Raw genomic sequence first — 24,851 nt, 5'->3', positions numbered from 1 at the left:
GGAGGAACATCAACAGAAGAGGGGTTTCCCAAGCCTGTGTGACACAGTCTGGATGGGTCCCAGGTGCCCAGCCCAGGTAGAAACACCCAGCCTGGGAAACATCCCAGCCTAGGAGCTGGCCAGATGTGGGGCTCCCCAGCTAATGGGAGCAGCACACCATGCTGGGCTCTCTGGCCTTTGATTCTTCTGTTTCTGTCCCTTGCAGGCCTCAAGCTGCTCAGAACCCCAGCTGGAGCAGCCATGACCTGCTGGACATCCCTCAAGGCATCCAGGCCACATAAACCTGCCCCCTGCAGTCCAGCGACCTGCCGCCAGCATCTAAGTACCCAGGGCCTGGTCTCCTCCGCTTGGAGTGCCCAGGAATCTGGGGCGAGCCATCTTCTCGGCACAGTACCCGGAGTCCCCACCACCCCCGGCTCCCTGCCTCCTGGCCCAGGCAGAAGCAGCCTCCACCATCACAGCCCCAGGCCTTGGAGCCTCAGACTTATGGTGAGGTGGCCAGCTGGAGTAGCTGCGGGGGGCAGTGGCAATGTGAAAACAGGCCCCTCGCAAAGCCCGATGTGCCCACGGCAGGAGACCTTGCATTAGCTAGACTGGTTCAAATTTCAGCTCTCCTGCTTAATGGCTGTGTGGCTTTGAGGAAGTCACTTAACCTCTCTGAATCTCCATTCATGGTAGAAGTAATGATGGCAGCCACCTTCTTGGGGTTTTGCAAGGAGAATTTAAGACCATTTGCTAATGTGTCTAGTCTGCTTTCTCTGCAGTTTGAGGAGTGGGCAGTAAGGGCCATGAGTGTTACATACGAGCCCGCTCTGGAGATTCAGAAACATCTGGCAATGGAGACAGACCCTAGGAGGGATGTGCAGCCTGGCTGCTCATTTGGACTTCTCCCTCACCTGTCTCCTAGGTGTTTGAAGCAGAGGTCAGATGTTGCATTCCCTCTGAGGCCCTAGCTGCACCTGGCCACACAGACAGGTGCTAAATCCCAGTGTTGCCTTCACCTGGCTGTGTTGCTTCCTGTTTCTGGGTTTCTGGTGGGTGCTCAGCCACCTGCCTCTGCTTCTGGAATGGCTTACCTGGGACCTTCTTATCTGTGGCCTCATTGTCTTCTGGGCACTTGAGGACTCCCAGCCTTGTCTAACGGTGGCCTCCTGGTGTGATCGGGTGGGGATTTGGGGTGGATGGGGTCCCCAGTGGTGGAGGGGAGTATGCCCGAGTCAGCATCCTGGCCAGGCCAGTCGGCCAGGGTTCTCCCCCTCCTTCCAGCTCAGCCCTGCTGAGCCAGGCTGAGGGCCTGAGCACCTGCAGCCCTGACACTAAGGGCTAGATGGCCTCAGTGCCCACAGGGCCAGGCAGCACCATGGTCTCTGGCCTGCAGGTGCCTCGGCCTGGCACCAATAGGCTAGCCCGAAGGCTGCAGGGCCCTGGGGGAGGGGCCACTGACAGCCCGTCTGGAGGCTGAACGTGGGCTGTGGGCCTGAGAGCAGTGTGTCCGGCTGCAGGTGTCATGCCATGGGACATGCCTGAGACAGCTTGGTGTGCGTGCGACAAGCCCACCAAGTGCTCCCCTGAATGGGCCAAGGACAGTGATTCTCTGAGTGTTCCCTACATGCTGTCATTTAGAGCTAAGAAAGGCAGTGATGGGAAAGGCCACTGGGATGGGGTCAGTCAGTAACCCCTCTGGGCACTGACCCGTGGACCCCCTCCTAGTTATGGATGGAGGCTGTGATATATGGGCGCTGAGAGTGGGTGCCGTGGGGCACAGGACTTGAGCATCAGGAGGGCATCCTTGGGGCCAGGCTCTACTCAAGGCCTGGGGAGTGAGACAGCAGTGAACCACACAGCAAACTCATGACGCTCGGGAGGCCAGTGGTCTCACAGTGGGATTGGTGGGTGAGTAAGATCCCAGGCCTGTCCTTCCGGTTACTGTTACTACAGTTACAGGGTCAGAAGTCGGTGCTTTGGGGTTACCGGGAGGACGTGGGTGAGGGGTTACAGTCTCCCATAGGTTTAGGAAACTGCTCCTGGGCACGGAGGCCAGGGACTGAGGGAGGTGAGGCAGCGGAAGGGTGTCGGAGCCGAGAGTGTGAGGGACCGTCCTGAGGAGAATTGCACAGGCTAGGAGCTGCAGCAAGTGAGCGAGGAGCCTGGACCTGAGAGCTGAGGGGTCCCGGACTCCATTCATGCAGGCCTCACAGGTGCCAGCAGAGACCGGCTTTGAGCACAGGACAGCCAGTCTTCCCCGCTGCCTCTGGACCAGGGTGGGGGCCGCCATGTGGGTCCAGGTGGATGATGACGGGGACTCAGGCCACAGCAGTGGGAGAAGAGGTAGGATCATAAATACACTTTGGAAGCAGAGCTTTTGGTAAGGGGACACTCAGATGGGCTGAGGATGAAGCCAAGGCTTTTGGCAAGAGCTCCTGGGAGGCTTGAGGGTCTGTTTTCCAAGCCAAGAAGGAGGGTGAGGGGCTGGCTGAGGAGGGAAGATGGAGAGCTCGGTGGGCGGTGAATTGGGGTGAAGATGGCCACCAGCCACGTCTGAGGGCCCGGGGTGGGGGCAGAAGCCTCGTCTGGGATGGCCTGCTCTGCCAGCCCCTGTCTTCTCTGTTGCAGGAGCCACCCCCCATGAAGGCAGCCCAGGGGCGAGCCAGGGCCCCCCCATCCCCATGATGACCTCGGCTGGCAGGGCCAACCCCTACAGTATCGTGTCATCGAAGGAGAACGGGCTGCACCTGGTCACCATGTCAGGGGCCAATGGCTTCAGCAATGGCAAGGTGCACACACAGCGCCAGTGCCAGAACCACTTTGTCAAGAAGAACGGCCAGTGCAACATCGAGTTCACCAACATGGATGAGAAGTCGCATCACTACCTAGCCGATATGTTCACCACCTGCGTGGACATCTGCTGGCGCTACATGCTGCTCATCTTCTTGCTGGCCTTCCTCGCCTCCTGCTCCTATTTGGCGTCATCTTTTGGGTTATTGCTGTGGTGCATGGCGACCTGGAGCCAGCCGAGGGCTGTGGCCGCATGCCCTGCATGATGCAGGTGCACGGCTTCATGGCAGCCTTCCTCTAGACGCAGACCACCATCAGCTACGGGCTGTGCTGTGTGATGGAGGAGTGCCCGGTGGCTGTGTTCATAGTGGTGGTGGTGCAGTCCATCATGGGCTGCATCAATGACTCCTTCATGATCGACGCCATCATGGCCAAGATGGCTTGGCCCAAGATGCCGGCACAGATGCTGCTGCTGTTTAGCCACAAGGTGGTGGTGGCTCCGCAGAACAGCAAGCTCTGCCTCATGTGACACGTGGGCAACCTTTGCAAGAGCTACATCGTGGAGGCGCACGTGTGGGCCCAGCTCATCAAGCCTTGGGTCACCAAGGAGGGTGAGTACATCCTGCTGGACCAGATCGACATAGATGTTGGCTTCGACAGGGGCCTCAACCGCATCTTCCTCATGTCCCCCATCACCATCCTTCATGAGATCGTCGAGGCCAGTCCTCTGTTCGGCATCAGCCAGCAGGACTTGGAGATGGAAGACTTCAAGATGGTGGTCATCCTGGAGGGCATGGTGGAGGCCACAGCCAGTGACCACACAGGCCCAAAGCTCCTACCTGGCCAACGAGATCCTGTGGGGCCACCGCTTCGAGCCTGTCCTCTTCAAGGAGAAGAACCAGTACAAGATTGACTACTCCCACTTCCATAAGACCTACGAGGTGCCCTCCACACCCTGCTGCAGCTCTGAGGACCTGGTGGAGAACAAATTCCTGCTGCCCAGTGCCAACTCCTTCTGTTATGAGAACGAGCTGGCTTTCCTGAGCCACGATGAGGAGGAGGATGAGGCAGATGGAGACCAGGATAGCCGCAGCCCCAGCCCCCCGCAGCCCCGGCATGACTTTGACAGACCTCAGGCCAGTGGTGGTGGCCTCGAGAAGTGGCCTTACAGATGGGAGTTAGAGATCTGAGCCACAAGGAGGGTGAACGTGGGCCAACGTGCAGCATCCACCCTGCCAGGGAGAGGCCCAGTGTCCTGCAAGGGCCCTGGGTTTGAGCAGAATGGGCCAGGTGCTCCAGTTGCAGACTCAGTAGCGTTTTAAATGTTTTATGTTTCTTCGCAGTGGCCTGGTAAGGTTGGCGGGAGAATGGACGACCAAAGTTGGCCGCTGCTGGCCTCAGAGGCCAGAGCAGGTGCAGGGAGGTAGCCTCTTGGGGTCTGGGCCAGGAACCAGGGGCTTCTGTCTGAGGCTAGAAATGCAGCCTGACCGGAGGTGGCTCAGTGGCCATCTAGCCTCTGTGGGTGAAGGCTGGCAGGCTGCAGGGCACCTCGCTGGTTTTTAACTTGGGGAGAAACACTGGTTTTGGCTTTCTCAACCGTAGCTTGAGTAAGACTGTTTACCAAATAAATAAATAAATAACACATAATTGACAAAAAAATTTTTAATTTCTGGGGATTATAAAAATGGACGGTGAGAAATCCATTAGTCTGCCAAGATGCAGGCATTAGATGGGGGTTCCATGAGGTTCCCCGAGGCTGGTCAGGCCTCTCCTCCATGAAGGCTGAGTGTGTGCCAGCCGGTGCCATCCACACGCACAAGCTCGGGGCTCATCTGTGGTTCCTTCTGCTCACAGGCAGATTAGATGATGTTTGTGATGAAAAAACCAAGACCATGTTAATGATCATAATAAAAGCTTTCCAGAGTCACAGAGGTGGGGGTAGGGGCTGGGGAAAAAAAAAAAAAAAACTTTTTGAGTTTGACTTTTGTACCTTAGAGGTGCATCTCAGGGCTGGGTTTGGGACCTGCCTGCCATGGAGGGTCCATTCTCCCCACCCCCACCAGATGTTCCTGTTTTACTTCTCTTCTTTTCTGCCCGATAGCCTTTACCCTTTCCACAGTGAGGGATGCTTAGAAAATGTTGGAGTAGATGGTTCCGTGGGAAGGGAGGGTGGGGTCCCAGATGCCCAGGAAGCAGATTGGCCCTACTCCCATGGAACCCCAGTGTGAGTTGTGCCTTAGAGACCCCAGGTGGACCAGCCCCAGTTGTTTCTGTTTTTCTCGGACTTGCCGGTCCTCCCAGCTGCCCCCTGATTCCACCATGAAGTCCGCACCAGCCTGTGTGTCTGCAGAGGCGGACAGCCTTGGCTGGCTCTCTGCACCTGGGGCAGCCTAGGTGAGTGTAGGGGCGTCCCAGCCAGGCTGTCCCAATGAAGGGCGGAGGAATGATCTTAGAAGAGGTGTGCAGTTGTCAGCCAAGATGACCAGGAGTGGCACTTGCATACTGGCAGCCTCATCAGGAAGAAGTTTGCAGCTATTGGTTCTGCTGGCCCAAAAGCAGGCCCCTGGGCCATGGGCTGCCCAGTGTGGGCTTGTTCCTGGTAGAGAACACAGCTGGCAGGTATGGAGTGGGCCAGACCCTTCCCAGGACAGCTAAGACTTTTGTCCTCTTGAATGACCAGGCCTCTAAGGAAGTACTTAATTAGAAAGCCTGTATGTCAGATGTAGTGAAAAGAAGGGCCATCTGTACCCCAATGTGTATAGCAGCAATGGCCACGGTCGCCAAACTGTGGAAAGAACCAAGATGCCTTTCAACGGATGAATGGGTAAGGAAGATGTGGTCCATATACACTATGGAGTATTATGCCTCCATCAGAAAGGACGAATACCCAACTTTTGTAGCAACATGGACAGAACTGGAAGAGATTATGCTGAGTGAAATAAGTCAAGCAGAGAGAGTCAATTATCATATGGTTTACTTATTTGTGGAGCATAACAAATAGCATGGAGGACATGGGGAGTTAGAGAGAAGGGAGTTGGGGTAAATTAGAAGGGGAGGTGAATCATGAGAGACTATGGACTCTGAAAAACAATCTGAGGGGTTTGAAGTGGCGGGGGCTGGGAGGTCGGGGTCCCAGGTGGTGGGTATTATAGAGGGCACGGATTGCATGGAGCACTGGGTGTGGTGAAAAAATAATGATACTATTTTGCTGAAAATAAATAAATGAAAAAAAATAAATAAATAAAGCCTGTATGTGTCTCCTTAGCCACCCCAACCCATGCCCTCCAAGACAGGTAGGCACCCAGGACCCTGGCCCAAGTGGGGAAACTGAGGCAGACTGCAAGATCACGAAGTGGGTGGGTGGGTCTTGGGAGGCCAGGAGAGGCCAGGGGCTGGGGTGATGGCTCTTGCCTCTCCTCTCCTCTTCTACTAATCCCCATGGCAGCTGGAAACATGGCCTGAGGTCAGAGGCTTTGGAGGGTCTGAGCATGAGCTATCGGTTTCCACCCATAGACACCCCAGGTCTGTGCCCTGAGGGATGCCTGACTCCCAGCATCCTGCCATAGCCTCAGGCCCCAGCCTCATTTCCCGCTGGGGTGCTTCAGGCTCTGGAGGTAGCTCTTTCCTCTCAGGATCTGCTGAAGGGGTCTCAACTCCTTCCCAGCCCAGGGCCTGGCTTCCAGCCCTCAGCCTGGCTGGCTTTTCCCACTTCAGCTCTGGGGGGCAAGGGTTTAGTAGATATGAGAAGGCTCACCTGCCCGCCCCCTCCCAGACTGTCAGGCTGAGCCAGGGAGGGATGAGGTGGCCCCAGTCACTTGGGGCCAGCAAGAGGCCTGTGTTCTGCTCTGCCTGGTGGCAGGAGAGCCTTATAGGGCAGGGTGGGCAGGCTTCCACTGCTACCATCTGGAGCAGAGCCCAGAGGCTCTGGGTCCCCCAAGACCCTTGCCATCTCAGTGGCTTGGTACACCTCCTCTCAGGCCTGTCACCCTCCCAGGCCCACACTGGATGGTTCAGCCCCAGATCCTGTGGGAGAGCATCCATGAGCTGCTTTTCCTCTCACCAAATGCAGATGCTACATTTTCAAATTCTTCTGCCCTCTTTTTTTTCCACTTCCCTGTATTTATTTATTTATTTATTTATTGCTTGTGCTAAAGACCAAAATAGTCTCCCTCTTTAGTGCACTTGAAATGGGAAGGTGGATGGGAGAAGCCGTGTGTGTGCAGAGTAAGGATTTCATTGTCCCTGGGGAGTGTGTGCTAGATGGGGTGTGTGTGTGTGCCCATGTATGTGTGTGTGTGTGTGTGTGTGTGTGCATACATGTGTGCATGTACGTGTGTGTGTGGAGAGCACCAACCCTCTGAGTGTGCCACATGCCATGTGTGGTCCGTGTGCCAAGCACAGGTGAGTGGGAAGCATTTGTGCACCTGAGTGTGTGTGTTGGATGTGCGTGTGTGTGTGTGCGTGTACGTGGTGTCTGGTTTGTGTGCTGTGCAGGTGTGTATAGCCATATACTCCCATCCTTACCCTCCCAGGCACTGGGATTTCCAAGAAGTTTTTCGACAGCCAGAACCAGGAGGTGTGGAGGTTGGAGTGGGCCAAGAACGTGGCCGCTGGTGCCCTCCTCCCTGACACCCTGAGCTGCTTACGTGGGAAAAGGGCTGTTCTGGAGTGTGTGTGTGTGTGTGTGTGAGAGAGAGAGAGAGAGAGAGTGAGCACCAAGTGTGTGGCATCACATGTGCCATCATCTCATCTCTGTTCAAGCAAATGTGTGCAATTATGGCTTTGCCTGAGTGCACAAGGTGTGGGCCCACAGTTCATGGGAATGTTGTGCAGGTGTGTGCCCATGAGGATCTCCCTGTGTGTGTGAGTCTGGGCTGATGACATATACACGGTATGTACGTGTGTAGAGATACACACATGCATAGTTATCTCTCTGTGTATTTGCTGAAAGGCATGTGTGTGTGAGTATGTGTTTATATGCAGGTTTGGTGTACTGTTCGCCAGGCTATGGGGCCAGGCACACAGTGAACAGGACAGACAACAGCTGTGAACATGTGCATGACTGAACCCAGCAGTCCCACTGGCCCTGTGCTCTGATTATGTCCACACGGGAATGTGTGGAATTTGTGTGCCTCCATGATGCTTTTGTGCACGTGGACACGAAGTCCTATCTGCGTGTGTGGGTGAGTGCTGCGTATGGACAGCGTCTGCGTCTGTGTGTGTGTCCCCGTGAACACGCAGGTGCATGTGGTGCATTTGGGTAGTCATGGCGTCCAGCTCTGTGCACAGGGCTGGTGCCTGCCAGCTGGGGGCTATATGCATGGACAAGTGGGAGAGCGTGCACACGAACGTGTGTGGAAGTAGTATGTCCACGTGCACACCTGCGCATGCTACTTGGGACATGGTGGCCGCCCCCACCCCTGTGCCCTGCTGGTTCTGTGCTTCCCGTTCCCCGCCAGCGTGAGGGACTCCAGAGGGTCTCCCCCCGCTACCAGCAGCCCTGGTTCTCACCACGGTGACAGGACAGAAAGCCACGGCAGGCAGGCAGAGGGCCTGAGGACCCCTACTCCAGCCTGGCTTGGTGACGGGGAGGAATCGGAGTGGTGTTCACCCTGGTGAGGCCGGGGTGAGGAAGCCACAGGGCAGACAGGGGCCGCCGATAGGGACAAGAGGACACGCAGGGAGGAAGACATGCGAGGCCCATCTAGGGGAAAGGAGAATTTTATCTGTACCAAGCGCTCAGTCTCTGGGGTGTCAGTGGCCTTCTGGCAGAGGCCCACAGAGAGAAAATTCTTTCCTTTGCCCCAGCTCATTCCTTCACTGGAGAACTTCTCTGCATCAGAGAAGGACGCCAGGGATGCTTCATTCTGTAGGATTCAGGGGATGATTCAGGATAAGGAGCTCAGGCAGAGGTGCCATGCAGGGATGAAGGAGAGGAGGTCAGGAGGGCTGGGGGCAGGTCACAAAGGCTTCTTGGAGGTTGTTCGTCTGGGTTGAACCTGGAGACAAGAAGACCATGAAGGTGGTTGGCTTGATCTGGGGGTGGGGGTTGGGATCCCTGCTCCTAGTCCCGGAGCTCTCCTAGATACCCCAATACTGGAATCTAAGCCAGTTGGGACCAATGAGCTATGGCCTCCCCAGTCCTCTCAGTACTAGTTCCTGTAGACAGGTGTAGGGCCCCAGTCAGCACAGGATAAATGTCTATGACTCTAACCAGGTGGCACTGGAGTTCAGCAGTCTTGAGGTACCCTCTCTCCTGCCTGTCACCCTCGGTTAGAGCCCAGGTCACTCTCTTGCTTGGTGACCTGTACTAGATTCATTTTCCCCTGTGCTCTCAGTTTCCCTGTCTATAAAAAAAAGGGGGGGTATTCATAAGATATGCTAGTTCGCACCCTTGTGGAAAGAACAAGAAGGAGCAAGAAGGGACTCAGCAGCCACCTAGCACATACTGGGCCGGATCCCTAGAGGTGGGGTGGGTGACCATGAAGGCGGCTCCTGGTTGCAACACCAGTGTGGGTGCAGTGAGCCCATAGCTTACCCTGCACTTTCTGCCTCCCTGAGGATGAGATGAGTCCAACTAGGAAACTACATTTAAAAAGGTGGAAAGGGGGTAGGGGTGGAGAATTCAGTGATGAGCGTTTGTTGAGCACTCCCTGAGTTCACGTGGGAGGTCCCCGAAGGACCGGGTGCACCTGTTTTAGAGGAAATCAGTCCAGGGACACTAAGGGACTTTCCAGAGAGGTGAGTTATCGGAGCTGGGATCTGATCCCTGCCTGGGTCCCCAAGTGCTCCTTCATTTAACTCAGATGCCACTACCCTCACAGTCTCAGCCAGTGGAGGGAGGATAGCCCTGCCAGACAGCCTGCCCCGGACTCAGTTTATCCTTTCAAAAGTTCATCTCCTGCAGTGGAGGGCTTTGATGACTCGGAAGGGAATCTGGGTTTCCCCTCAGTGTGGAGGCGCCAAGATCAGAGCTGTCTGCAACCCAGGAATAGTGGGGGGCTTCAAAGGGTATACCCCATCATACTACAGCCCACCATCCACCCAGCATGAGGGTGGTCTTAAAGTCAGAATCAGGCCCTGTAACCCCACTGCCTGCAGCCCTCCCTGGCTTTCTGCTCCACTGAAAGTAAACCCAACTGCTTTCCAGCCTCTGAAGTCCTGTTCCATCTTGGCCTGACCTCACCCAGCTAATCCTCTTCTCCCTTTCCCCCTGCCGCTCTGCTCTAGGCACCTCACCTCCTTATAGTGCTTTGAGAACACTACATTTTCCTCTTCACCCCAGGACTTTTGCATATGTTATTCCTCTGCCCAGAGCACGTCCCCTTCAGATCTACCTCCTCCTTGTTCCAGCCTAAGCCTTCCCTGTCCCAGGATAAGGTAATCCGTGAAGGCAGAGATTGTCATCTCTTTCACTCGCTGCTGGATCTCCAGGGCAGGCTGTGATATGTGCTTCATGTGTATTTGCCTCATGGATGCTTGGGAGGATGGAGTACAGGTCCAGTGGGCCTCCTCTGCAGAGGGGTCTGCGGGTCTCACCAACCTACAGCCCTCACTTCGTCCCACTGACCCAGCTTGGGCAGAGCCGACTGTGCCAAGCAATGGCAGTATGGAGTGATCCCTGAGTGGTAAAGGGACACATGCAGGGTGCCACGGGAGGAAAAGCAGGGGAGGCCTGATTAGGGGAACCAAGGTGGGTCCCCCAAGGAAGTGACATTTCTTCTGAGATCTAAGGGATGAGTCAGACTTTTCCAAGTATGTGAGGAGTTCCCAGGGAAAGGGGCTGACACAAGCCAAGGCCCTGGGCTGGGAGAGAGCACAAGAAGGAAAAGGAAACAGCTTGCTGGGGGTGGGGTGTGGGGAGGGGCAGGGAAGACTAGAGCGGGGCCCAGCCCCCTTTCCTGGCACTCAGCGGCTCTCAGGCTGTGTCGCAGCCTCACTGCATCTGCCTCCTGGAATGTCAGCCTCTGGAGAGTAAGCACCGTTGTTCTCCCTGGTTCACGGCTGTGCCTAGTGCCCAGAACGTTGAGACCCGGCACCCAGTAAGTGCTCAGTCAGTCGAGTCTCCCGCAGCTGTGAAAGGTCAGTGGTCAGCAGGGCTGCTGTCAACCATATCCCTGCACCAGCAGATCTCCAGCCTTGGGGTGTAGGGACCTGCCACACACAGGCTTTTACAGTCTTCTGTGCTATAAAAACAAATTCAAGTAAAATTTTGAAATGCACAAGATAAAACACATAAGGTTACATGGGAAACCTGTTCTGTTGACACACAATCATCACCGTAGGGGTGAATACATACATGGTCTGCTAGCAGCTGTTTCCTCCCCAACCGCCCCTGAGCGAGAGCATGCCCATCCATGCCCAGGGGGTTTCCCTGCTGCCATCTTCCCTGGGGGCTGAGCTCCCAGCAGCACTGAGGGGCGGGGCGATGCCCCCCATTCCGCGGGTGGTGCAAGGACCGCCCTTGGTTGCCTCCATCATAAAAGGAAGGGAAGGCTAACTTTCTCCTGGAGGTCAAGTGACGTGGAAATGTCAAGTCTTCACATCCAAGTTCAGGCAGCCTTCATTTAATTCACGGGCCTTGAGGGCATGGAGGCCCCGTCTCAAGGCCCTGCAGTTTCCGTTTATGGACTGGTTTGCTGCTGGGAGGCAGGGAAGGCAAACTCTGTCTGCAAAGGATGTGCGAATAAATATTTCAGAAATGTGCAGACTGTGAGGTCTCTGTTGAAGTTGCTGGCGCTGTGGACGTGGGACAAAAGCCGCTGGAGATGGCATATACACTAATGGCTTGCAATAAAATCCATTAGCTATTAGGGAGTGTGTTCCAATAAAACCTCATTTATGGACACTGACATTTAAATTTCACAGTATTTTCCCATGACATGAAATACAACTCCTCTTTCGATTCCTTCCCCTGTCGTTAAGAAATGCAGCAACGAGTCTCAGCTGGAGGGCCCGCCAAAGGCAGGCAATGGGCTCCGAGCGGCCGGTGCATCAGAAGCCTCACCTTCTGCCATGGCAGGCCTGCAACAGGCTGGAAACATCTCCAACAAGTTCCAGATGGGACTCTGTTGCTGTGGGGACCCCACTCTGAGAATGGCTCTTCCTTATTAAGGGAGATACCTGTAGTGCCAGGGAGATGGAGCCCCAGAGGTCTGGGAGTAAAATTCCTACCCTGGGCTGTCATCCCCCTTCCAGGTGGGGATTTGCAGGCCTGGGTTTCCCTACGGAGATGCCCGTCGGTGATGCAGGAAAGGAGACGCCTTCTTGCTTCTGTCCTCCTAGTTTCTGTACCTGCTGCTCTGCAGATGAGATGGACAAGAGATGAGTACAGAGAGCAAAGCAGACAGGAGTTTATTAACCCGTGTGTCAGACACACACGGGGAAGTCAGGGATGAGGAGCTCAAAAGGACACTGAGACAGCCCCCTGGAAATGTGGTACAGATGAGGAAATGAGTTCAAGGAGCAGGGGAGTGAGCCAGCAGCCTGTCTTGTGGGCAAGCCAGATTTTTGATGCCCCTTTCTCTCGCCTCACTCCCTGCTCTAGCATCACATACTGACATTTTTAATCTCTACAACTTGTTTAGCCCAAATCCGTTTCTCCGTCCCACTGCTGCTGCCTGCTCCAGGCCTCCATCGATGCTTCTTGGATGACTGCTGGTCTCCTCTCTGGCTCCCAGGCCCCTCCTGCTCTTCTTCGCCTGGGTAAGGTTTTTGAGTCCCCCGGCTCTGGGTCAGGGGCACCGGACTCCCTGACACCCATGGGTCCCCTTAGGCATGTCCGTAGGAGGTTCTGGCAGGCGGAGAGTTTGGCTGGACAAAAAGGAGCAGACAGTGACCTGGCGCCTGGTTCCATCCTCCTGGATGCTGCGAGCTGCAGCCCCTCCTTGGGCCCTGTCTGCAATCTGACTTCAAGCAGTGATGCTTTCTTATGCCACAGAGATTTGGGCCAGCCAAGGGGCTGGAGAGCTCTTTCTTTGCCTTCCTGGATCAATGCTGAGATCATTCCTAAGGCCTGGGGCCATTCTCACTCCCAGCTGATACTTGATACTGAGATTGAGCTGGAACTCCCAGAGGGTAGCTTTGGGCTGGGGCCAGCCCCCAGGCCAGCTTCCACAACAATGCAGTTGCACAAGTGTTACACGACACAAACCCAGCACTGCCACTCACAACAGAGACACTTGTGCAGTCTCTGAGGCCTGCGGCCTCTCCTTGCTGCCTTGGGGCTCTGGAGGGAGCTGCCCACGGACTCGATGGGGTGAGATCCGCAGCACAAGCAGACCAAGCAGTATAGGATGGGGAGGGATGGGGGGCCCAATGGTGACTGATTCTGCAGGTGCCACCAACTTGTGAACTCAGTGATGAGCTAGAACATGTTTGAAAGGTGGTCCAGGCACACAGGCCAACACAGGCATACACATACGCATATAACTGTGAATGGAATATTACACAGCCATGAACAAGAATGGCCTCCTGATGCATGGAACAGTGCAGACAAGCTCAGTTAAAATGTCAAATGAAAGGATCCAGACACAAAAGGATATATGTTGTTGAAGTCCATCCATATGAAATTCTAGACTAGGCATTAATCTGTGGTGCTAGACATTAGGATCCTGGTTGCCTGTGGGAGCAAGTGGACCACCGACTGACTTTCCTGTTGGCGCAGGTGGCTGGAGCTGGACTCGGAGGACAGGCAGTTCCTGCATCAGGAGGAAGGGTCTGACAAGGGCAGGTTCTGTGTCCATGTGTCCTGCTCAGCTGAAGGTGGGTTTCACAGTTAAAATTTGGGGTGAATGATTTGCCAAAGGTCACATTGTCTGTACTTGTTACTGGCCACTGCTAGCAGCCGTCATCCTGTGGGCTGAGGCTGCAAGGGGCAGGTAGAGAGAGGCAGGGAGGCTGGTGGCTGGGATGGGGCTGTGCTGGCTGCTGGTGGAGGATGGGGATCTGGTGGTCAGAAGGGTGAGTCTGCAGTGACTTGAATAATGGGGGGTTTCAAAGGATATACCCCATCATATTAGGGCCCACCATCCACCCAGCACTTGGGTTGTCTTAAGGTCAGAATCAGGCCCTGTAACCACACTGCCTGCAGCCCTCCCTGGCTTCCTGATCCACTGAAAATAAAACTCAACTGTTTTTCCAGCCTCGAAAGTCCTTTCCATCTTGGTCTGACTCACCCAGCTAATCCTCTTCTCCTATCCCCCATCCCTCTGCTCTAGGCACCTCACCTCCTTTTAGTTCTTTGAGAATACTACATTTTCTCTTTACCCCAGGACCCCTGCCCAGAGCATGTCCCCTTCAGATCTACCTCCTCCTTGTTCCAGCCTAAGCCTTCCCTGTCCCAGGGTAAGGTAATCCATGAAGGCAAGGTTTTTCATCTCTTTCACTCGCTGCTGGTCTCCAGTGCAGGCTGTGATATGTGCTTCATGTGTATAAGCCTTATGGATGCTTGGGAGGATGGAGTACAGGTCCAGTGGGCCTCCCCACCCCAGAGGGGTCTGCAGGTCTCACCAACCTACAGCCCTCACTTCTTCCCACTAACCCAGCTTGGGCAGAGCCGACTGTGCCAAGCAATGGCAGTATGGAGTGATCCCTGAGTGGTAAAGGGACACATGCAGGGTGCCACGGGAGGAAAAGCAGGGGAGGCCTGATTAGGGGAACCAAGGTGGTACCCCAAGGAAGTGACATTTCTTCTGAGATCTAAGGAATGAGTTGGACTTTCCCAAGTATGTGAGGAGTTCCCAGGGAAAGGGGCTGACACAAGCCAAGGCTCTGGGGTGGGAGAGAGCACAAGAAGGAAAAGGAAACCGCCTCCTGGGGGTGGGGTGTGGGGAGGGGCAGGGATGACCATGGCGGGCTCAGATCTTGGGCCATGTCACAGCCTCACTGCATCTCCCTCCTGGAATGTCAGTCTCTGGAGCGCAAGGACCGTTGTTCTCCCTGGCTCACGGCTGTGCCCAGCGCCCAGGAAGTCGAGACCCAGCACCCAGTGGGAGCTCAGTCAGTCAAGTAGTGCTCAATCAACCTGTGGCTCTCCCACAGGTTGTAAAAGGACCCCATAGGTCAGTGGTCAGCAGGGCTTCTGTCAGGCGTATCCCTACACCAGTAGATCTCCAGCCTAGGGGTGTAGGGACCTGCCACACACAGGCTTTTGCAGTCTTCTGTGCTATAAAAACAAATTTTATCAAGTAAAATTTTGAAATGCACAAGATAAAACACATAAGGTTACATGGGAAACCCATGTTTCATTGACACACAGTCATCACTGTAGGAGTGAATACCTACGAGGTCTGCTAGCAGCTGTTTCCTCCCCTACTGCCCATGACCGAGAACACCCCCACCCATGCCCAGGTGGCTTCCCTGCAGCCATCTTCCCTTGGGGCTGAGCTCCCAGCAGCACTGAGGGGTGGGGCGATGTCCCCCAATCTGCAGGTGGTGCAATGGCCCGCCCTTGGTTGCCTCCACCATAAAAAGAAGGGAATGCTAACTTTCTCTTGGAGGTCAAGCCACTTGGAAATGTAATGTTTTCACATCCAAGTGCATGCAGCCTTCATTCTATTCACGAGCCTTGAGGGCATGGAGGCCCTGGCTCAGGGCCCTGCAGTTTCCCTTTGGGGACCTGCTTGCTGCTGGGAGACAGGGAAGGCAAAATCTGTCAGCAAATGATATGCCAGTAAATATTTCAGAAAAGTGCCTGCTTTGAGGTCTCTGTTGAAGCTGCTGGCCCTGTGGCTGTGGGACAAAAACCGCCAGAGATGGCATATACACTAGTGGCTTCCAATAAAATCCATTAGCTATTAGGGAGTGTGTTCCAATAAAACCTCATTTATGGGCACTGACGTTTGAATTTCATACAATTTTCCCATGACATGAAATACAACCCTTCTTTCAATTCCTTCCCCCATCGTTAAGAAATGCAATAAGCAGTATTAGCTGGAGGGCCTGCCAAAGGCAGGCAGTTGGGCTGCGAGTGGCAGGTGCATCAGAAGCCTCACTTTCTGCCCCGACAGGCCTGGGACAGGCCGGACACATCTCCAACAAGTTCCCAGATGGGGCTCTGCTGCTGTGGGGAACCCATTCTGAGAATGGCTCTTCCTTATCCAGGGAGATCCCTGTAGTGCCAGGGAGATGGACCCCCAGAGGTCTGGGAGTGAAACCCCTACCCTGGGTGTCATCTGCCTTCCAGGCAGGAGATTTAAGGGTCTGGGATTCCCTATAGAGATGCCCATCGGTGTGTAGGAGAGCAAGAGTCTTCTCCCATCTCTCCTCAATTGCTCAACTATAAATTCCATGCTGTCAGGCCAAGCACACACTACTCTGTTTACCTACAAGATTATGTTCTATGTAGGACTCCCATTCCTTCTGATCGACCTACAAGACCCATGACTAACATATAACCTCCTCCTTTGTTGATTGTTATCTTGTATCTAATAAATACGGGACTAAGGCGTTTTTTCAGGGTGACAGTCCTTTCAGCTGTCCTCCCTGCTCCCTCCCTCTCACAGGTGAGTTGTTTGAACCTTATTTTTCTCCCAAGTGCCATCAGGAAACAGCACCCCAAATGCCTGAGAGAGGGAAGAGATGCACTGAGGGAGGCCTGGTACTTGTATGAAGTGGGATGTCACTCAGCGCTCAGGGAGCTGTCATACCCTTAAGGCAAAGCTGTCCTCCTTCGCCCTGAGCCACAATGTTTGATGCCAAACCCATACTCTAGGCCAGGAGTTTCTATAGATTGCCCTAGGGCTGTGAAGCAGAAAGATTCCATGGGTCCCCAGTGGGAGAGAAGCAGCACTTCCAATAGGCAAGGGTGAGTCTCCAGGCTTTGCCCTCCCCAGGCCATTGTTCTCCCAGGCCCATCCCCGAAACTGAAAACCTATTCTCACTCTTCAAGGGTTCATCCTTCTAGCCCTATACCCTCTGCTGGGCCATGGAAACCTGGAAATGATGGCCTCTGGCTTCCCATGCCAGCACCCATTTGAGTCCCAACTTTTGCACACTTGACCCACAGAAGAGAGTCAGGAGAGCTATGCAGAGAAACTAGAACAAGGCTTTAATTAATGAAATGGACAACACCTGAAGGTTCTGGGAAGACCATGGGGAGAGCGGAGTGGAAACCTGTGGGGAGCGGCAGGAGTCCTGGGTGCTGTGGGACACAGGTCTCATGTACTGTCCCAAAGCCCGTGGCCCCTGCGATCACAGACAATGGCCTCAAGCCACCACCTGGGTGCAAAATTGTGGGTCAGGGATAGGGAAGGTTCCAGAATGTTGTCTGGCTGGCTGGCTGGCTGGTTGGGAGCCCGGTTTTGCTCCAGGACTGCAAAGGCCGGGGCTAGATGTGTGTCTCCCATTCCACACTAGTCGTGATCCGGTATCACCTGGAAGGAAGGGCAACACTGGCTACCTCTCCAGGAAGCTATTGGCTCAGATGAGCATATGTCTCTTGGGCCCCAAGGGAGTGGGCTGTGATGTGGAGGAAGATGGCTTGTTGCATGGTGCAGCTCTTTGGCATCCAATGAAGCCCTGGGCAGGGGATGAGGTGGTCTTGGTGGCAAGACTGCTCTGGGCCATGCCGATCAGCGAGGTGGAGCTGCTAGGAGGAGAAGCCGGGATGCCCCCGCCCCCACACATGGCCTTGGTGGCAGTCCTGTGGCCATCTGAGCTGGACCCCTGCTTGGACAGGTGCCTGGGGGTGTGACTGAAGGGAGGGGCATTCAGGGCTCCCAACAGGGGGTGGTTTGTCGTGCTGGTTCCAGCGGTCCCTGACAGGGTGCTCTAGCATGGGCAGCTCCCTGTGTTATGGCCCAGGCTTGCCCTGGAGCCCTGCGAGCTGCTCAGGGCCCTGCTGGTTCCTGCTGTGATGCTGAGAGCCCCAAAGCTGGAGCACAGATCTGCAACATCATCTCCTCTCTCCAAACCTTGGGGTGCTGCCAAAAACCCCATGCTGATGCTGGCCAGCATTGTGCTGCCACGCTGCCACCTGGGAGGCGGGGCTGCTGGCTGTTGGGCCCAGCATGGGGCACAGCGCTGGGCACCTGGGGAACAGCTGCCAAGCAAGGGGCAATGGCCATGCCAGGGGCGAGTACAGCAGGGGAGGCAGCCGAGCCTGGTTCTGCAATGGCATGGGTGCCCTGGGAGGCAGATGCGGGTAAGGGAACCACATAAGTCACCTGGGTGCCACTGCCCAACGATAGCTGGGCTAGAGCTGTGCTCAGGGCCTGGACTGGGTCTGAAGCCTGAGCTGCCGGCTGCCCATGCTGGGGAGAGCTGTGAAGGTGCTGGCTCCAGGCCACTGCCCACCAAGAGCCCCTAATGGGGCCTGGGCAGTGGATCCCAGGTTTCCACTACCCCCAGACAGGGTAGGCAGGCCTTGGGGAACTGTGACTGAAGCCATGTTGTCCCTGGAGGGCATCGAGAGGGCCTGAGTAGATGGAAAGGAACTCCCACTGCAGCCAGGGTAAGACTGCAAGAGGAGAGGCTGAGAAGGTGGGGAGCAGTCCCTGCAGGTGACCTGGCTGTCAGAGGCTGGCTGGGGAGTCAATCCTGCAGAGGAGCTGCTAGAGGGGCTGGAAATGACAGCAGATGGGATGGAGAGGCTTATGGAAGGAGAGGCACCAGGACCCATGCTGGGAGGGCAGCTCTGGGAGGAGGGAGCAGGAGAATCTACATATTTGGGGCTGGGGGTGCTAGGAGCCCCAGGGGAGGCACAACTGGCATCTGCTACCACTGTGCCCACTGCGTACAGTGCCCGAGGCTCTGGCTTGCAAGGAGCCTCTGCCTTCCTCACCATTCAGAAGGGAACCCCTGATGGCCTTCTCTATGCAGGGGGACAGAACCTCTTCTGTCCTGCATTTGCAAGAGCAGACCAACCAGGAGTTGGGCTTCTCACTGCACAGCCCAGTCCTGGTACCAAGCTGGAAGCAGGACCTGAGGGATTTGGGGACTGGGCAGCCAGGGCAACTGGTGAGTCCTGCTTCTCCCCACAAGTCTTCCTCTGTGCATTCAGGCCAGGGTCTTGCAGGGGATCAGCCGCTGCAGCAGGCAGGGCCAAGGCACTGGATGGCCACAGCTGCAGGTGGTCTCTGTGTCCCTTCAAAGGGCATCTTGGATGCCCTGGAGAGCAGCTCTCTTTTTCTAGTCCAGGTCCTCAGCAGTGACTCAAATCTGCAGTTCAGGGGGTTGCAGCAGACTCAGAGGCTTCCTTGTCCTATGTGGCAGCAGAGAAACCTTGCATTTTGGGGGCCTGGAACAGTCAGCTGGAAGCGAGCTGTTCTTCCGCATTGCCTCCTGCCCGGAGGTGCTATCTGCACCTTTTCCAGCTGGCTCTTCTGGCAAAGTGTAGGCACTCCCGCAGGACACAAGGGGCTCTCTTGGCTGACTTTTTTGGGGAAACTCATGGGCCGCAAGGCCTGACTTGTGGCCAGACCCCTCCTCCTCTGCACTGGGTGGAAGCCCCTGGTGGAACTGTTAAGAACTCGTGATGGCATTTCGAGTGGGGCAGGAGCTCCTATGGGAGCTGGGGGACTTCTTATTGCATGGGTCTTCTGAGCTCTCTTCCCGGGGGGATGGCTCTCTGCAGAGCCCTGGGCCTGGGCACAAAGGAAGAGAGGTCTCCCTGGAACCCCAAAGGGCATAAATGCCCCCTGTGTGGCCCCAATGCCTTTAGGGTTCTTTCTCTGAGTCTTTTGCAACTCTGGGACTGTGGCGTCTTCCTCAAGCTGGGCCATCCCTTTGCTGCTCTCTCTAGGGTCCCTGCACACCGTCTCCCCTGTGGAGACATCATGGACATTCCTGGGTGCTGAGGGTGGCAGCCTGGTAATGACCCGCTTCTGCAGCACACAGGAGGTGACTGTGTCCACGATGGACATGCAGCGGGGGCGGCAGGACACCTGTGATCCAGGAACCCACAGAATTGACTTCTGCCCGTGGCCCGGCCTGTAGATGAAGGCGAGGAGCCCAGGAGAAAGTGCAGGGTCTGTAGGATCACTGAGTACCTTCTGTAAGCTGCTAGGACTGAACATGGATGCCAACTCATGGGGTACTTGGAGGACCACCTGCGAGTGGACCCCAGGGTGTGGGCGGCCTGGTGAGCCATGCATGCCAAGAGTAGTCCACAGCCACAGTGAGCATGGTGGGGGCAGACCAGCCCTCCTGGCAGGTGCGGACCCTGCAGAGCCCAGGGTGGGGGGAGGCCTGCCCAGGGAGGTGCCCATAGAGCAGTCAGGTAAGGCCAGCGCTGAGATTAGCAAACTAGGCTTGCAACGCTCTCCTTCAGTGGCCAACTAGGTGGCCGAAGGCCAAGAGCACAGCGCAGGGCCTATTGCCAGGACACAGCTTTGGAACCTGGGAGCTGAGGTGCACAGTGCACAGTTTCTGTTGGGCCACCGCCCAGTGCGTGATTCCAGCCTGCAGAGGTGATGCGGAGAGGTTGACTCCCTTGTTCCCCACCCTCCGGGATTCACAGATTTCCTGGGCTGAAGAAGAGGAATGGGTGGGCAGTAGGGGGCTGGCCATCTCCCCTGGCCGGGCCCCAAGCCTCAGGGACAGGAGCTGGTCCCATAGCCATGCCCCTGTGATCCCTTCAGCTGAGCATTGCAGGGCTGGATGCATCGTCTCTTCCCTCAGCAAGTGCCCACATTGCCTTCTTCTCTGGGTGTCAGACCCTTTGGTTCTGGGTGACATCCTGGACAGTGGACTCACGGTGTTGTGTGACTCTGGCCTCCAGGAGACACTCTGAAGACCTTTAGGGTTCTTTCCCCATTTGATTCATCAAGAAACATAATGGAGGTCCAAGTATGCATTCCATCTTGCCTTTTGTTCACCATTCTTTTTCCAGCGCCCTTGGCCCACCCCTGCCATGTTCTTCGGGTGCACCTGGCACACCTATGCCTGAGGTTACCTTCACAGCTGAGTCACTCATCTACCCTCTCTGAAGGTATGAGGTACTGGATTCCATTCACAGAACTTTCCTTACTTTCTGACAGCACCCGTTGGGGAGCCTCCTTGAACCATCCCCCCAAGCACCCACTGAAACCCAAAGGGCAATCCTTTCTGGTAACACCCTCTTACTCTAGCGGTCCCCTGGCATGAGTGGGTCCACACAGCAATGGTTGTAAGCCCCTGGTGAGCTACAGCTGCGATCCTAGTGGTCTCTGGGCTTTTATCTCATGCTGCTGCTGCCTCTCAGAACCGAATTCTCACCACTGACAAGGACAGTCACTGCGCCAAGTTTTTCATGTCTGTTCATCCCTATCCAGTCCTCAGAGGCACAATAAGAAGGAGGGAGTCTTCTCTTCCCTGTTCTGTAGTTGGGGACGCTGAGACATGCAGATGATTCACTGCCTGTCCCAGATCATCCAGCTGGTAGGCTGGTACCAGCCTGAGTCCATGCTGAGAGCTGGGTCCTACAGGATTCCAGTCCTGGGTAGAACTCAGGCCCTGACCTCCCCACATCCATGTAGATCTTAGAGCTTGCTGGAGAAGGGTGGCAAGGGGGAGAAGGTGCTGAGCAGTTCCCACACTAGGCCTGGGGCCTGAGTAGGGCCTGTTCCCTGTACCCTGGCGCTGACCCCGACAGCTACATTTGCAGTGTGTCCCATAGGCTAGGTGGACCCCTGACCCCCACTGGACTCACTTGGCAACTCTCCCAGGAAGTACAACTTGGGCTTTAAGGAGGTGGCCTGAGTATGCAAGAAATGTAGCCCAGGGTGTGTACACTTGGGGTCTGAGGGTTAACGCTGACTGCCCTGGACACAGTGGCAGGTAGTTGGGAAAGATGGAGCAGCAAGTAGACAGAGAGGCAGAGAAGGGACAGCACTGCAGGGGGAGGTGGAAGGAGAGAGGAACAGGGGACTGACAACACACACACATGCACTCACACACATGCACACACAGAGACACAGGGCAGGTAGGAAAAAGAGGAGGAGAAAAGACCCAGAGATATAGTGAGGCCATTTAGATTCTGCCCTCTCCTGCTGGCTGCACATGAGGTCCCCAGTGGGCAGGTCACGCCTGCTGTGACCGCCTAAGTCCGTTCCTCATCTGTATAGCAGTTGGGTGAGTCCCTGTTTCTGCTTGCATGAGTGGGTGGCAGGTACTGTCCCCTGTGTCCAGAGCTGGCCTGGTACTAGCGCTTTCATCTGCTCAGGGCCAAACCCACACCAGGAGCACACAGAGAAACTTCAAATAATGATTGCTCCCAAGGCCACAGAGATGCTGCTGGGGGCTCAGGAGGCTGAAAACTTGGCCGGGGAAGAGGATTTCTTTCCCTGGCAGTTTGCTGCTGAAAACGATCCCCCCAGGCCAGGAGCCCGCAGTTTTTTTGAGACCTCTCTTCCACTTCTGATTTACCCTTCCTTTTCAGAGTGATTTTCATATTGCCTGACTCCATGATGAAAAAAGAATCTGCCAAATCTCCCTGAGCAATCATTTGCTCTCCGTCGTTGTATACTTTGGTGCCTATCACATCTACCTCTTTCAGGCATCAGAAACCTCCAGCGATTTAAAGAATGGTAGTGACTCCATAAAGCTTTCCTACATTTTTCTCTTTTTGTCATCATTTTTATAATTATTCTCCTGAAGGTTACCCTGTCCAAACGCCACAGAGCACCAGGAGAGGCAGCAGTGATTGTGGCCACTCTGGGTGTGTTGTACATTAAGGCCAGTTCACCAAAGCTCCCGCAGTTGTGGTTGCCCACACACCTTCCGACACCATCACATTTCACATAGATGTCAAATATTCCTCTATGGATCACCTAGAAGTTGTCACAATCAGTTCCTTGATCAATTACATGCTCCCCTTCTTTGACCAGTTTTGCAAACATGGCATCTAACACTTGAGACATCTGCTTGATGGAGGTTCTTAAACAGCAGGATGTCCTTGCAAGCCTCTTGCAATCGATTATTTGATCATCAGTTTTGGGATGTATAATCCTGGACTCTGCATCATATTCTTCATCAGGATTATAAGTTTCTGCACATACTGAGGCAGCCTTGTGAATCAGTTTATTACCCAAGCATTGAACGCCACCGCGTCCACAGCTGCCTCTTCCTCCTCCTCCCCATTCTCAGAGTCAGTGTACAAAGTTTCCTCAGCGAACTTGACCCCTTACTGGGGTGCTGCCCCTGGTGGCCCCCAGGTCCTGCTTTCATGGCCAAAGCCCACGGAGCCTTTGCGCTCATTCTTCTGCTGCAGGTGCGTGAAGTGTAGCAGCTGGAACTCCAGAAGGTCCACAGGCTGGTGCCTTGCACCTCCACCATGAAGCCCTGCAGCAGCTCCCTCAGTCCCAGAGATCTTGATGCTCATCCTGCCTGCGTGGGGTGGAGGGCGGTGCCTGGACGCTGCCCTCCGCACCTCCCTGGGCCCCTGCAGCTGGCTGGCGGGTCTTGCCACTCCAGGTGCTTGGCTGCTCTGTGACGGGGGGGGGGGGGGGGGGCTGAGCAAGTGCAGCACTGGAAGGGAGGGCAGCATCTCTGGGTCCTCGCCCTCCATCCAGGGCGGCTCCTCTCCCCACCCCTCCCACTCTCAACCATTATTTATTTATTTATTTATTTATTTAAGATTTGTTTGTTTTAGAGAAAGTTCACAAGTGAGTGCGGCCAGGGAGAAGGTTAGGGGAAAGAGAGAGTCCTAGTGGACTCTGCACTGAGCACAGATCTTGACTTGGGGCTCAATCGCAAGACCCTGAGATCAGGATCTGAGTCAAAACCAAGAGTTGGGCACTTAACTGATGGTGCCACCCGGGTGCCCCTAAGCTGTTTTTTTAAAAATTTCTTGAGACTTGTTTTATGGTCTTGAATGTGGTTTACATCAATGAGTATTTCCTGCGTCCTTGTGTATTGTGCATTTTTGGGGCATTGTATTCGAGTGCCAAACAGGTCAAGTAGGTTGACCTTTTCATCACTCCAGCCTTCCTGAATTCCAATCTCTATTTCCCCACACCAGTAAGACTCTCATCTTTGCCTTGGAATCTCCTCCATACCCCCACCATCCAGAACTCCTCCAGGGGAAAAACTGAGTTAATCCTGGGGCTCAGTTTGTTTGTTTGCTTGTTTTCCTTTTCACAGGGATCACAAATGTGTGTTCCTTTTCAATGTTTTAAAGAGTTAGATATATATATATATTTCCAATTCCCCATGTGTTTATGATTGGTTTCTAACAAGGTTTGTATTCGTTTTTCAGGGCTGCTATAACAAGATACCACAAACCTAGTGGCTTAAACAATAGAAATCAACAGTCTCACAGTTCTAGAGGCTACAATGTTGGTAGGCCAAGCTCCTTTTGAAGGTATTAAGGAATACCTGGGAGAGAGGCTCCAGGCCTCTCTCCCAGATTTAAGTATTTCCCTGGCTTTGGGCTTCTTCACATGGCCTTCTCCCTCAGTGCATATTTGTGTATCCCAAGTTTCCCTTCTTATAAGGACACAAGTCATATTGAATTAGGGGCCCACCCTCCTCAAATATGACGTTATCCTAGCTTGTTACGTCTACTGTGACCCTATTTCCAAATAAGGTCATGCTCCCAGGTGCTGGGGTTTAGGACTGGGGTAGTTTTTATGTCATTTATATATATATATATATATATATATATATATATATATATATATATTTGTTTATTTAAATAAATATATATAATAAAATATATATATGTATATACATATATACATATATATTTTTTATTTTATTTTATTTTTTTGCTAATAAAACATTTTTGTTTAGAATATCAGTCTTCCTTCCTTTCATTACAAGGTTATTTGCATGCTTTTGGGGCCTACTGAACAATTCTACCACCACTACCTAATAAATCTCCATGAAAGTTATTGTTACCTAAAGTCGTATGCCATCTTTTTAAAAACAGTTCGCATCTTTTTGGCGTTTACAAGGTTTTTTTTGGTATTTAATATCTGTTTATGTGCTGATTAAATTGACTTTCAAACCACTCCTTCCTTCTGAATTTCTTTTTGTTAAAGTAAATTCTCTAGTGTTTTAAAATAAGGATCTATAAAAACTAAATGGTTATTCTTTCTAAGTCTATTTTTTTTTTCATTTTGAATGTACTTTAAGTGGCCAGAGATTTTGAG

At 54.1% G+C, this 24,851-nt stretch overlaps 2 pseudogenes; one reads left to right on the top strand and one right to left on the bottom strand.

The window, feature by feature from the left end:
* Positions 1-240: 240 nt before the first annotated feature.
* LOC131816216 (ATP-sensitive inward rectifier potassium channel 12-like) lies at positions 241-3,965 on the top strand (annotated as a pseudogene).
* A 17,942-nt stretch (positions 3,966-21,907) lies between these two features.
* Positions 21,908-24,635, bottom strand: LOC131815642 (cAMP-dependent protein kinase type II-beta regulatory subunit-like; annotated as a pseudogene).
* Between the last annotated feature and the right edge of the window lie 216 nt (positions 24,636-24,851).

The sequence above is a fragment of the Mustela lutreola genome, chromosome 15 (assembly GCF_030435805.1).
Source record: "Mustela lutreola isolate mMusLut2 chromosome 15, mMusLut2.pri, whole genome shotgun sequence".
Lineage (NCBI taxonomy): Eukaryota > Metazoa > Chordata > Mammalia > Carnivora > Mustelidae > Mustela > Mustela lutreola.
The sequence above is the reverse complement of the archived record's forward strand: the minus strand, read 5'-3'. Positions and strand labels throughout refer to the sequence as shown.